Here is a 15,805-nt window from a genome sequence, read left to right on the forward strand (position 1 = left end):
GCTGACCGCCGCAGTATATGTACTTGCGGCGGTCGGCAAGTGGTTAAAATGTAATAAGTAGTGTAACTTTTCAATTACTTTATAAAAGTAAAGGAACTGATTACATTTGATTACTTTTTAATTACTTTAAGTTTCTAATAGATATTTTCAACTAAACTATTTTCAAACAATTATAACAGGTTGGGTTAATGTTATAGTAGTACTCAACTCTGTTTACTGTTAGAATTTCAAAAAAAAAAAACTTAAAGCATATACATAAACCCAAAAAGGCAATAAAACAGCTATTAAAACAGTTAATAAAAGAAAAAAACACTGGTGTCTCATAGCCATCAATGCAATTAGGGAAATAAATTATTTCAATCTGAGGGTCAGTGTGTTTGTGTGTGCTCTTTATCCTCCAAAAATCAAACTGGGCAATAGAGCGACAGATAAAGTGTCCACACCACACATCAGTCATCTTCGGCTAGGTCAGTGGGACAGTGCTGTTTGTTGTAACGAAGCAGTAAGACCCGTTCCATGTGGTCATCACTCATTCTGTTTCGAGAGGTCAAAAGATTGCCTCCATTACTAAAAAGACGCTCCACTGGAGCACTAGGAGCACTAGAAGGCAATGTGGTGTTGTACTTGATAAAAAGTCTCTTAAAGCGGAGTTCCACCCTGGAATTTTTTTTTTTTTAAAAATACCCCCGGGACAGTCAGGGCTAGTGCATTCCACAATGGCTAGCCCCTGATCTGTCCCGGGTTGCACTTACCTGTTAGGACAAATACTTGAAAATAAATAAAAAGTATACACCGGGCCTTGAGTCTGTGGTGTCTGTATATACTTGACACACTCCGTCTGGAGACTCATCAGTATATCAGATAGCCTCTACTAGGTCGTGGGGAGCCACCGCAGCCAAATAGCAATAACAAAGTAAAAGAGGATGGGGGCTATAGAACAGCTCCGTAGAACGGCTGCATTAAGGGATGCTCACACCAACTGTGTTAGTTTGAAAAAATCTTTATTGAAGAGCAAAAAGACACATTGTCTAAAATGCCCCCTATGGGGGAACAGTATACAAGGTATTAAGGTATCAATGGTGAAAATGAACAACAAACACGACAATCAACATGAAACAATGACTCACACACACAAGGCCGGCCACACATTCACTCCAGAGGTTCTGACCAATAGAATAACATACAGGCTGCATACGTTCCTTAACGGAATCTATGGATGCTGCTCTGTTATGAGTCTGTTGGTCGGCATGCCACAATAGCAAAAATTGCACCACAAAGTTATAACTTAGTCACTTCAACTAGAGGTGTCATTACAGTGTAGTACACATATTGCATATAATATATGCCTAATTGGTCAGCAGGCTGCTTATAAACCAAGTCCCTGAATATGATTGGAGTTCTGAAAGTCAAAATTCAAAAAAGGATGAAAAAATAGGATAAACCAATAAATTTTAAATCAAAAGCAATGCATGTCATTCTTGAACTCATATGGATTGTAATAATTTTTGGAACTCTGCAACTTCAATTGAAGTCCTCAAAGACTGGAATGCAGTTGGAGGAATATCTGTGTGTCACTGCTGACGGGCTGGATGTAATATCAGTTCATTTAACTGAATAGTGATAAATGACTCCTAGTGGGTGACAAAGAAAGTCCACTTTGATTTTAGGGATAACGGGGTCAGGCCAACATGATCACCCTGCCACAATGAAAGTCTCTCCTTGTTTAGAACCAAATACGGGAGCTGGGGAGAGACGCAGTATTGCTTGCTAACTGCGCAGGCTCACACCACTTCAGGGCTATGTCTGGTATGGAAACATAGTGATTGACACTTAGTCGGCCTCAAAGATATGAGTATCAACTGGATATTTAGCCCAGACCTGCCGGTGTTCACTGCCCTTTCTCTATCCCCTATTTCCAAATAAACTGTAGCTCACCGTAAGTTCTCCAGGCTGAAAAAGCTGCTCAAAGACGGGAGACCGCTGTGACCCCTCCGTGGGTGAGGTGAGCATGAAGGCCCAAAGTTTGCGTTCCGCTATCGGCGTGCCACGAGGAGGCAGCATGTACCATACGTCGCGGACTTGTTACGCCATAAACAGGAGCTGGAATGCATCGGTGGCTCTTCCGGGTGTTGTGCGGCCGGCGTGTGACGTCAACGCGTTTCGCGTGCGTGACGCACGCTTCTTCAGGACGTCATTGGTTAGTACGGAAGATCAATATAAAGGGGTAGCCTGATTGGTAAGTGCAGACAGGTGACAGCACAACAGACATTCCTCAAGTACTGCTTCCTATGTAATTAAAAGACCGGATGGTGTAACACCATCTTGTGGTTAAAAACCGGTAATGCTAGTTATTTCATATTCACTGGCTAGTTTTGGTGTGGCTCAAGGGCTTGATTCAGCATAAATATTTAAGCAGGATCAACAAAGGTATAGCGATATGGTGGAATTACTTTAAGTTAATTACATCACTTAATGCAAATTTTGCTGCTATAGTTCGGCTTCATTTACTAGGTGACACAACGACTATTCCCAAAATTGACTCAAATAAACATGCTAAAACGTACTTGAAGTTAAAAAAGTCTTCATAAGGGATTCATGAATCGAAATGAAGTTCAGGCCAAACCGTAGCCTGGCATTTTTAGCATATACAAAAAGATGATTTAACCATATCATTTAGGTTAATTTATAGAAAGTAACTATATAGGTGGAGTTCACTCATCAATCCATGGAGGGGAGAAAATAATTAATAATGCTATTGTAAGCATCACCAAATGCTATTGTGAGAACCTACAAAATTATTTTCTTAAATGGAGGGAATTAATGCCAATAATGGTATGAAATAGGGAAAATCGACCAAGGCAGTTATAGCATAATATCCCAGTGAGAAGAAAAGGGCCCGCATAAAGTGAAAAATATAGTACATAGCCCAACCTGGTTCACGGGCAACAGGAATGATGTCACGTGAAGAAGTCAATAATCAAGTGGTCATATTCCCTATTTTATCTATACCATATTGGGGCTCTATTCTCCCATAATTAGATTTTCCCAAACAGATCTTTCCACCTATAAAGTACCTATTTCTCTAAACAAGCCTAGTCCACCAACCCTTCAACAGTACCTAGATATTATGGTTCCAGAAAGATACGAAGACTCATCTCTGTATTCAGGCCTAGAGGGACTAAAGTCTGGAGTCTGAATATCCAGGCCTTCTCCTCTTTTAACAGGACTTTATCAAAGTCTCCTCTCCTAGAGGATATCTTAAGGGCCCAGAAGCCTATTACCTTCAGACCTAAAGGGTCACTATTATGCTTCTCGGCAAAGTGTTTGCCGATGGGAGTATCTTCCTTGAGACGCACACTTTTGAGGTGTTCTCGTATTCTAATGCGTAGTTGCCTTTTGGTCTTTCCTACGTACATTTTGTGGCATGGGCACGTGATGATATACAGTACCCTGGAGGTGGAACAGTTTATGAAGGACTCAATGCCATAGATGACCTTTGCTGTAGAATCAGTATAGACTTGTGTTTTAGTTACATGGCCACAGATCTGACAGTGACCACATGGGTGCATCCCCTTTAAGGGTTTCAATTCGGTAAGCCAGTTGGTTTTAGGGGTACGTGTGAACTCGGAGCGTACCAGGTGGTCATTGAGATTTGTGGCCCTTTTGGCCGTCAGAAGTGGTCGCGGACCCACTATGTTTTTCAGTTGTTCATTTTTCTGCAGTATATGCCAATGTGATTGAAGTATATGTTTCACTTTATCCCAATGACAACCGTATTTGGTAATCAAACGCGGTAGATTAGGATTTTCCGACTTTGATTTTTTTTGGGTCAGTAAACTATCTCTATCCTTGACCGCAGCTTTTTTCCTGGCCCTCCTGATCACTCGGTGTGAATATCCTCGCTCACGGAACCTCGCATATAGCTCTTTAGATTCACAGATATAGTCTTCACCGAGTGAGCAATTACGTTTGATACAAGTAAATTGTCCCACTGGGATCCCCATTTTTAGGCTGGCTGGATGGTGACTGTCAGCCCTGAGAAGGGTATTAGCAGCCGTTGGTTTTCGATATGTAGTGGTGACTAGTTTGCCTTCCCTGAACTCAACCTTTAGATCCAGGAAGGAGATTGTTTTCCTGTCCGCAATATGGCTCAATCGGATATTGCGTGAATTGGCATTGAGTTCTGACATAAACTGCTCCAGCTGGAGTGGTGTACCATCCCAAATCATGAGCACATCGTCTATGTACCTCAGCCAGGTAAGGGCATGGCTGAGGTACATAGACGAGGTGTACACCACTTCCTCCTCCCACATTCCCAAATGTAGGCAGGCATAGGAAGGAGCCCATGGGGCTCCCATGGCCGTGCCTCTAATTTGTTGATAAAAGTGGTTAGAAAACTGGAAGACATTGTTCAGTAACGAAAATTCGAGTAATTCCAGAAGGAACTCGTTCTGTGGACCTTTTAGGGGAAATTGTTGTTCCAAAAAGTGATAAACTGAGAGTAGTCCCCAGGGGTGGGGGATAGAGGTGTAGAGAGACTCCACATCTATACCTACAAGTAGGATGTCCGTGGTAAACTCAAGATCCTTGATCTTGCCCAAGACGTCCCCCGTATCTCTCACATACGAGGGAAGGTCAAGAACAAGATCCTTGATCAATGAGTCGAGGTATTTACCAATCCTATCCAGTGGACCCCCACAGGCAGACACAATGGGTCTGCCCGGGGGGTCCACCGGATTTTTGTGTATTTTTGGTATGATATAGAATGTGGGTATGTTATACTCCTCCACCTGCAAGTATTTTTTCTCCCTCGTACTAATCAATCCTGCTTCATGGGCGAACCCTAATTTTTCATTGATATTAAGAACCAATTCTGGTAGCGGATTGGAAGGAAGTTTTTTGTAGGTGGCTTTGTCTGATAGAAGACGTAAAGCTTCTCTTTCATAGTTATCAACTGTAAGCAACACCACATTTCCCCCTTTGTCACTTTTTTTAATAATCAAATCGCATGCCTTTTTAAGGTCACGTAAAGCTGTTCTTTCATCGCGTGTTAGGTTATCGGAGGAGAGTGAGTCCCAATCAACTAATTTGAGGTCTTCTTCCACAAGTATTAAGAAAGAGTTTAGCCACTTGTTGGTACAAAATTTAGGCATGGTAGTGGAACGTATACTGATATTGCTCTTTCTCAACTTGTCAACGTCTTGAGGGACCTCATCCTCCTCCGAGAACTCACCCGCTTCATCTAATAGTGACTCTAAGGCTGACAGGGCTTCCTCTTCTTTTGTATTTAGTTGTAATTCATGTGAAGTCACAGCACTTCCATCATGCACTAGTCTGTAATAAACCTTTCTGAGGTAAAGACACAAGTCTTTATATACCTCGAAGTGATCCATGCATGAGGTTGGTGAAAAAGAGAGGCCCTTAGTGAGGACGGAGATATGGAATTCATTTAGTGCAAAATTGGACAGGTTAATAATTTTTGAGTCAAGGGAACTGACAGTTAGGGGAAGGGAAACCTCTTCCTGATTAATAGGCTGATTGGAACTACTCGTTATCGACGGTTCCGTGGTCTGGTTCGTTGTTCCCAGACATTCCCTTGATCTCCTAGTTTGTCTCTTTCTTTTTCTTTGCCTCCTTTGCCCTTTTTGGGGCCCTTCTTTAAAATTCCTTTGGGAGTAGTAGGCGAAGTGACATCCTCCGCCATACCTTCCCTTAAAAAAGTGACCGATCGATCATCATCATCACTTCCTGAGGGCATGGATTCATAGCTAGAATTATTCCTATAGCTCCCTCCTCTTCTTCTCGACCTATTCCGTCTATTTTTGGAAGCTAGGTCGAAGATTTCCCCCCAGGCCCAATCGTCTAAATCTCGTTGGAATTTGGACTACTTAACACTTTTTAGATTTTTTTGGGTTCTCTCTATTTCTTTTTTGAGGAAATCATTTAACTTCTGGAATTCTTCCAGTTCTTTATGTGGTTCTAGTTTTTCTAATATATTTTTCGTTTCTTCCTGAAATTCTTCCAGTTGTATTTTTTCTTCTTCCACTATTAACGCCATGACCCTAATACCATGGGCAATGCACTCTGCTTTCCACTTATCCAAAAAGCGTTCTGTGTGTAAGTGCCTGGCTGGAATGACTCTTTCACGCAAACCTCTTGGTATAATACTTTGTGTTATGTACGATTCCAAGGACAATACATCCCATTTTCTGTTAAGGGACCTAACAAGTAACTTCTTGTGGTCCCTAAACAGATTTTTTAGGTCCCCATAGGGTTCCGTATCTTTAGTATTGTCAAAGGTAGCCCTGATTTCCGCATCTAGGGAGTCTCCTAGCATAAATGCCATACTTTGAGTTGTTCAAAGCTGGAACTAGACTGTGATACTGTTCGACGATCAATGAAAAAAATCACCACTATTGCCTGCCCTAGAGCCACACCAAATAATCTACATATAACCAATGATACTCTGTTAGTAAAAAGAAGCATTAACCAAGAAAGCCATGCATGGTCAATTATCACCAAAATGAACCCCAAATCATTCATCTACATTTCATGAAAATAAATTGACAGTGTGTCTAATTTGCTCTATCAATCTAGATGGTATCTCTAAAGGGCAGGTGTATAAAAAGAAGATCCTTAATAGATCAAAATGCAATTGAAAATAAATAAAAAGTATACACCGGGCCTTGAGTCTGTGGTGTCTGTATATACTTGACACACTCCGTCTGGAGACTCATCAGTATATCAGATAGCCTCTACTAGGTCGTGGGGAGCCACCGCAGCCAAATAGCAATAACAAAGTTCCGCTACCAGAATTGGTTCTTAATATCAATGAAAAATTAGGGTTCGCCCATGAAGCAGGATTGATTAGTACGAGGGAGAAAAAATACTTGCAGGTGGAGGAGTATAACATACCCACATTCTATATCATACCAAAAATACACAAAAATCCGGTGGACCCCCCGGGCAGACCCATTGTGTCTGCCTGTGGGGGTCCACTGGGTAGGATTGGTAAATACCTCGACTCATTGATCAAGGATCTTGTTCTGGACCTTCCCTCGTATGTGAGAGATACGGGGGACGTCTTGGGCAAGATCAAGGATCTTGAGTTTACCACGGACATCCTACTTGTAGGTATAGATGTGGAGTCTCTCTACACCTCTATCCCCCACCCCTGGGGACTACTCTCAGTTTATCACTTTTTGGAACAACAATTTCCCCTAAAAGGTCCACAGAACGAGTTCCTTCTGGAATTACTCGAATTTTCGTTACTGAACAATGTCTTCCAGTTTTCTAATCATTTTATCAACAAATTAGAGGCACGGCCATGGGAGCCCCATGGGCTCCTTCCTATGCCTGCCTACATTTGGGAATGTGGGAGGAGGAAGTGGTGTACACCTCGTCTATGTACCTCAGCCATGCCCTCACCTGGCTGAGGTACATAGACGATGTGCTCATGATTTGGGATGGTACACCACTCCAGCTGGAGCAGTTTATGTCAGAACTCAATGCCAATTCACGCAATATCCGATTGAGCCATATTGCGGACAGGAAAACAATCTCCTTCCTGGATCTAAAGGTTGAGTTCAGGGAAGGCAAACTAGTCACCACTACATATCGAAAACCAATGGCTGCTAATACCCTTCTCAGGGCTGACAGTCACCATCCAGCCAGCCTAAAAATGGGGATCCCAGTGGGACAATTTACTCGTATCAAACGTAATTGCTCACTCGGTGAAGACTATATCCGTGAATCTAAAGAGCTATATGCGAGGTTCCGTGAGCGAGGATATTCACACCGAGTGATCAGGAGGGCCAGGAAAAAGCTGCGGTCAAGGATAGAGATAGTTTACTGACCCAAAAAAAATCAAAGTCGGAAAATCCTAATCTACCACGTTTGATTACCAAATACGGTTGTCATTGGGATAAAGTGAAACATATACTTCAATCACATTGGCATATACTGCAGAAAAATGAACAACTGAAAAACATAGTGGGTCCACGACCACTTCTGACGGCCAAAAGGGCCACAAATCTCAATGACCACCTGGTACGCTCCGAGTTCACACGTACCCCTAAAACCAACTGGCTTACCGAATTGAAACCCTTAAAGGGGATGCACCCATGTGGTCACTGTCAGATCTGTGGCCATGTAACTAAAACACAAGTCTATACTGATTCTACAGCAAAGGTCATCTATGGCATTGAGTCCTTCATAAACTGTTCCACCTCCAGGGTACTGTATATCATCACGTGCCCATGCCACAAAATTTACGTAGGAAAGACCAAAAGGCAACTACGCATTAGAATACGAGAACACCTCAAAAGTGTGCGTCTCAAGGAAGATACTCCCATCGGCAAACACTTTGCCGAGAAGCATAATAGTGACCCTTTAGGTCTGAAGGTAATAGGCTTCTGGGCCCTTAAGATATCCTCTAGGAGAGGAGACTTTGATAAAGTCCTGTTAAAAGAGGAGAAGGCCTGGATATTCAGACTCCAGACTTTAGTTCCTCTAGGCCTGAATACAGAGATGAGTCTTCGTATCTTTCTGGAACCATAATATCTAGGTACTGTTGAAGGGTTGGTGGACTAGGCTTGTTTAGAGAAATAGGTACTTTATAGGTGGAAATATCTGTTTGGGAAAATCTAATTATGGGAGAATAGAGCCACAATATGGTATAGATAAAATAGGGAATATGACCACTTGATTATTGACTTCTTCACGTGACATCATTCCTGTTGCCCGTGAACCAGGTTGGACTATGTACTATATTTTTCACTTTATGCGGGCCCTTTTCTTCTCACTGGGATATTATGCTATAACTGCCTTGGTCGATTTTCCCTATTTCATACCATTATTGGCATTAATTCCCTCCATTTAAGAAAATAATTTTGTAGGTTCTCACAATAGCATTTGGTGATGCTTACAATAGCATTATTAATTATTTTCTCCCCTCCATGGATTGATGAGTGAACTCCACCTATATAGTTACTTTCTATAAATTAACCTAAATGATATGGTTAAATCATCTTTTTGTATATGCTAAAAATGCCAGGCTACGGTTTGGCCCGAACTTCATTTCGATTCATGAATCCCTTATGAAGACTTTTTTAACTTCAAGTACGTTTTAGCATGTTTATTTGAGTCAATTTTGGGAATAGTCGTTGTGTCACCTAGTAAATGAAGCCGAACTATAGCAGCAAAATTTGCATTAAGTGATGTAATTAACTTAAAGTAATTCCACCATATCGCTATACCTTTGTTGATCCTGCTTAAATATTTATGCTGAATCAAGCCCTTGAGCCACACCAAAACTAGCCAGTGAATATGAAATAACTAGCATTACCGGTTTTTAACCACAAGATGGTGTTACACCATCCGGTCTTTTAATTACATAGGAAGCAGTACTTGAGGAATGTCTGTTGTGCTGTCACCTGTCTGCACTTACCAATCAGGCTACCCCTTTATATTGATCTTCCGTACTAACCAATGACGTCCTGAAGAAGCGTGCGTCACGCACGCGAAACGCGTTGACGTCACACGCCGGCCGCACAACACCCAGAAGAGCCACCGATGCGTTCCAGCTCCTGTTTATGGCGTAACAAGTCCGCGACGTATGGTACATGCTGCCTCCTCGTGGCACACCGATAGCGGAACGCAAACTTTGGGCCTTCATGCTCACCTCACCCACGGAGGGGTCACAGCGGTCTCCCGTCTTTGAGCAGCTTTTTCAGCCTGGAGAACTTACGGTGAGCTACAGTTTATTTGGAAATAGGGGATAGAGAAAGGGCAGTGAACACCGGCAGGTCTGGGCTAAATATCCAGTTGATACTCATATCTTTGAGGCCGACTAAGTGTCAATCACTATGTTTCCATACCAGACATAGCCCTGAAGTGGTGTGAGCCTGCGCAGTTAGCAAGCAATACTGCGTCTCTCCCCAGCTCCCGTATTTGGTTCTAAACAAGGAGAGACTTTCATTGTGGCAGGGTGATCATGTTGGCCTGACCCCGTTATCCCTAAAATCAAAGTGGACTTTCTTTGTCACCCACTAGGAGTCATTTATCACTATTCAGTTAAATGAACTGATATTACATCCAGCCCGTCAGCAGTGACACACAGATATTCCTCCAACTGCATTCCAGTCTTTGAGGACTTCAATTGAAGTTGCAGAGTTCCAAAAATTATTACAATCCATATGAGTTCAAGAATGACATGCATTGCTTTTGATTTAAAATTTATTGGTTTATCCTATTTTTTCATCCTTTTTTGAATTTTGACTTTCAGAACTCCAATCATATTCAGGGACTTGGTTTATAAGCAGCCTGCTGACCAATTAGGCATATATTATATGCAATATGTGTACTACACTGTGATGACACCTCTAGTTTAAGTGACTAAGTTATAACTTTGTGGTGCAATTTTTGCTATTGTGGCATGCCGACCAACAGACTCATAACAGAGCAGCATCCATAGATTCCGTTAAGGAACGTATGCAGCCTGTATGTTATTCTGTTGGTCAGAACCTCCGGAGTGAATGTGTGGCCGGCCTTGTGTGTGTGAGTCATTGTTTCATGTTGATTGTCGTGTTTGTTGTTCATTTTCACCATTGATACCTTAATACCTTGTATACTGTTCCCCCATAGGGGGCATTTTAGACAATGTGTCTTTTTGCTCTTCAATAAAGATTTTTTCAAACTAACACAGTTGGTGTGAGCATCCCTTAATGCAGCCGTTCTACGGAGCTGTTCTATAGCCCCCATCCTCTTTTACTTTGTTAGGACAAATACTTACCTTGAAAATGTCTTGTCCAGCGCTGCCATCTCAGATGTGGGCAGCTTGAAGCCAGCGAGATCCTCTTCGGGGTCCTCTTCCGCCTTCTTCGGTCCCACGATGCCCTGCGCCGGCCCCGACGTCACTTCCGGGTCGCGCGCGTCATCCCTCCACAGCTTCTGGGCATGCCCAGAAGCTGTTTAGAAGGGGATGACGCGCGCGCCCTGGAACTGACGTCGGGGCCGGTGCAAGCGCAATGATTCCTGGGAGCTATGAAGTTCAGCTCCCAGGAATCATTGCAGAGCCAGGAAGTGACGACGGGCCGCGGCCGAAGAAGGAGGAAGAAGGAAGTAAGGTAAGTATATTTTCTTCGCTACGAGGTAAGTAAAAAGAAAAAAAAAATGCGATTATCCATTTCTTTTTCAGGTGACCCGGAGCGAGAAGATGGAGGTAAGTATAAAATGAGGGTGGAACTCCACTTTAACTATGGGAAATGCCTTAAGAGATGTCAGGTTGTTGTTATCAGAATCTTCTAAGTACTTTCTGACCTCGTCATGAGTTATGCTGTCAGATGCTGATTTGGCATTATTAACCACTTGCCGACTGCTCACTAGAGCTGTACTGCGGCAAAGTGGCTCTTGTAGGTCTGGCGACGTAGACCTACGTCGGCAGACACTCCCCTTTCTCGGCGGCTCGCTCCCGCTGTATTCAGTCACTGCTCGCCGCTGCTCTTCCCCGATCGTCGGGGAATCGAGTCTGGAGATCCGCCCACTTGTGTAAACAAAGCGGGCGGATCTCCTAAGTGACAGGCAGGGTCAGATTGCAGGGTTCAGCATAGCTGAACCTGCAATCTGTCCTTGTGTCACTCAGTCACCTCCCCCCACACACGTTAGTAGGCACCAGGCATACATTAACCCCTCCCTCTCCAATAAAATTAACCCCTTCCCTGCCAGTGTCATTTTTACAGTAACAGTGCATATTTATAGCACTGATTACTGTAGAAATGTCACTGGTGCCCCCAAAAGTGTCAGTCAAGGGTCCGATCTGTCCGCCGCAATGTCGCAGTCCCACAAAAAAAATCGCAGATCACGGCCATTACTCGTTAAAAAAAAGAAAAACACCAAAAATTACAGAAATCTTTCCCTTAGTTAGTAAACGCAATAACTTTTGCGCAAAACAATCAAAATACGCTTATTGTGATTTTTTTTTTTTACCAAACATAGGTAGCAGAAAACAAATTGGCCAAAAATTTAAAAAAAATTTGATTTTTACATTTTTTTTGGGGGGGAATTTCATATAAAAAATTTTGAAAAATATTGTTATTTTTTCAAAATTTACGCTTTTTTTTTGTTTATAGCGCAAAAAGTAAAAATCGCACAGGTGATCAAATACCACCAAAAGAAAGATCTGTTTGTTGGAAAAAAAGGATGTAAATTTCGTTTGGGTACAGAGTCGTACGACCGCGCAATTGTCAGTTAAATTCGCACAGTGCCGAATCGCAAAAAGTGGCCCAGACGTAAGACAGCAAAATCCTCCGGTGGTAAAGTGGTTAAAGACAAAAAGGTTTTCCTCTGACTCATCAGATTTCACAGAGTTGTCATCTCTCAGTGCAGCTGGACTGTGCAGTGGTTCTAGAGCAATAGCTTCCTAAAGTAAGGTTCTCCTCATGTCTTCTCTCTTCTCAGGGCTAAGCCAGCTTAAGCAGAACTTTGGCAGGGTTGTGGTCGCCATCTTTGTTTCATGGCTGGTTAACACTGATCCAAAGCGCTGTTTTATGGCCTCACTGATACTGGTGACAGTGTATGCATTATAGAGCAAATGAGGCATCTTTTCAAATAGCTTTGTCTTGAGAGTAAGAATTAAAAATCCTAGGTAACATTTTATTTCACCCTGGAGAATGTCAATGGCAACAGCTAGAGGTTTCAGAACCTCTGTGCACTATTTAAGACTCTTGTGGATACGAACACAAAAAAAGTCCAGGCGCTAATCCTATATGCAGATGTCTACAAGGTTGTGAACCCCAATGCTGCCATGTTATGGCTGTAGTAAGATGTAATCAATAGCACCTGGGCTGCCAAATCCTTAACATGGGATGAAAATCAAGACTAACAGTAAAAAGAAAGAAGGATGGCGCTCAATGGTGCATATGGAAGAAATCAATATGTGGAAGATGGACAAAAACTGTCTCAAGTTGAGCCATAAAGGTTTAATAATAAAAAAATAGACATAATATTGATAATAAATCATCCAAACCAGTCTAGGAGCCTCCGAATCTCCCTGAGATGCTGTGGGGATCCCTGATGGTGTTTAGTGGAATCCGATCATGTCAGGTGGTGCCAGATGAAGAGGGGATATGCTAGGTAGCACAGACCAACACCGCGATGGTAAGCGGCCGCTACACAGACCCCGAGCTGGCTTGTCCTCCGTTGCCGGTTCTCCGTGGTGACCGGAAGTGGCGTCATTCACTACCTGACATGATCGGATTCCACTAAACACCATCAGGGATCCCCACAGCATCTCAGGGAGATTCGGAGGCCCCTAGACTGGTTTGGATGATTTATTATCAATTTTATGTCTATTTTTTTCATTATTAAACCTTTATGGCTCAACTTGAGACAGTTGTTGTCCATCTTCCACATATTGATTTCTTCTATATGCATCATTGAGCGCCATTCTTCTTTCTTTTTACTGTTAGACTCTTGTGGATGAAGCTTTGGCACATCAAGTTTATCACAGATCTCCCTCAGCTTTTCTTCTGGGAGCCCTACAAGTTTTGTGATAGCCCTGAACTCTGAGTTCCATCTTGTGACTGATGGGACAGTAAAATGCTTATTGGCAAACTCCTGAATCACTGCTGTGGCCAATGAAGATCTATGTGCTTTATTCCAGATAGATGATCATTTAGCCATGGCACTTCTGTATATCTTACGTGATATCTAACTTCCGGGTGCGGCGCCTCCCTGTGTGAGGCCGGCGGTTCATGATGCTACGCCCGCCGGTGCCGACAAACGTCCTTGTGTCAACTGGTAGTTGAAGAGAGCAGTAGAAGGTCTCTCTGATCCCCCAATCTGGCTCTCTCATCTGACCGTGAGTAGGCTGGGCTTGTCATATGAGGAGCATACAGGGTATGACTTCCTCTCTCTTCTCCTTCTCCCCACATCCTCTGTTATTATTCAACATATCCTAGGTTTTTAAAGAAAATATTCAGGTGTAACCCTATTTGTAATCTTTAACATTTTCACGAGTAACTGTAATTTAATTACACATTTTTTCTCAGTAACTGTAACAAATTACTGTTACATTTATTTTGTAATTAAATTAGTTACATGTAACTAGTTACTCCCTAACACTGAACGATAGTAGTATATGGTAGTATAGTAGTAAATGGTGCTCTTCACTCAGTGACCATAACCAATATCATACATATAGAGCTATCTTTATATTTGAACAATATTTACACCATTTTTTTTTTTTTTTTTTAATGTGAATGATGTTTTTACGCTGAGTAAATACTGTAGGTACCTAACATGTCACGCTTTAAAATTGAGTTTGCCCAGTTGCATAGCCTGCAGCTCTTTTGACAACCTGATGTCTCCATTTTTGGCACTACTCTCCATCACCCACAATCCTCTTTTTCCCCAGGCTTTAATGGAGCCTCAGATGTTTTCCTGGTGCCTTCTCATGGCTTTACGCGAGTCCAAAATTTTCTTTCTTCTCTTTCCTTTCCATCTTGGAACGTCATACAAGAGACACATGACACCCCAAACAGGGAACAATTCTGCTTCCTCCAACTAAAGCATTGAATTGGTGCCCTGTGCCACACGTCCACCTATCAATATCCTAAAATATTCATGCCAGCATGCCTCTGGAGCCCCTGTTGTCATCTCAGCTATCTATGCATCCCTGAATGGACACCCAACATCAACATCCCTCTCTTATCTGTATATGTTTCAATAGGAATGGGACCTTCAGGCCCCTATAGAACTGAAGGATTGGAGTAAGGCTTGCAAAATTGTCGCCAAATGCTCCTTTAACATGAACACACTTGAAGCAGCATACAAAGTCCTATTCCGATGTTATTGGGTCCCTGCTCAAATAGCTCACGTTTACCCTGGGAGTAGTGACAGATGTTTTTGTAATTGTGGACAATGGGGGGATGCCCTGGATATGTGGTGGTCCTGCCCAAGACTAATGGGGTTCTGATCTAGGGTATTTGGCTTACTCTAGACCCTTTTCCATATGACGATCCACAGGGATGCTAGACTGGCCCTATTACACTGTTCAATTCCTGGCCTATATGCATCACAGCAGAAATTGGCCACATATCTCTTTATCTCAGCTAAACAAGCCATAGCAATGCATGGAAGACCCAAAGCGTAGTCTTCCAGGCGGTGAAGATAAAGCTGAACGCAATGTTGCTTCCTGAAGGAATGTCCAGCATTGTGAATGATTCACATGCCAAGTTTCTCAAGATCTGGGATCCATGGATCTCTTATGAGTTCCCTTCACTCCAACCAGCATGTTCAGGCCTTGTTTGACCACTCCTTTCTGTGCCTCCATGTCTGAACCACTCCCTCCCTACACCTTCCTCCTTCTCTGTGCTCTTTTTTTCTTTCCTTCACTTATTCTTTCTAATCTCTCGCAGTCACCGCCCGGCGGGGTTGGTTGCAGGAGAAGAGCCTCCCCCCAGGTGACTGTGAGTAGATCTTCGGGACATGACATTTTTACATTTCCAGTGTTTTATTAACATCCCCATATTCCAGAATCCCTTTATCTCAATTGACATGCTCTTTATCGTTTTTTGCAGTGGCGGAACTATCAGAGTCGCAGCAGTCGCACTGGTGACCAGGCCCTGGAGTTCCACCACTGTGGGGGGCCCTCCGACCTCCATTCTCCTACCGTGGGGGGGGGGGCCCGCTGGAGCCTGCCAGTTCTGGATGTGGATGTGTTACTCTGCCGTGTGAGTGAGTGCCTCCCTCCTCAGAGTCAGTCAGATAGTTGCGCCGCACGGGGGGGGGGGGGGGGAATCTGTGG

Source organism: Pelophylax lessonae (assembly GCF_965119305.1).
Source record: "Pelophylax lessonae genome assembly, chromosome: 9".
NCBI lineage: Eukaryota > Metazoa > Chordata > Amphibia > Anura > Ranidae > Pelophylax > Pelophylax lessonae.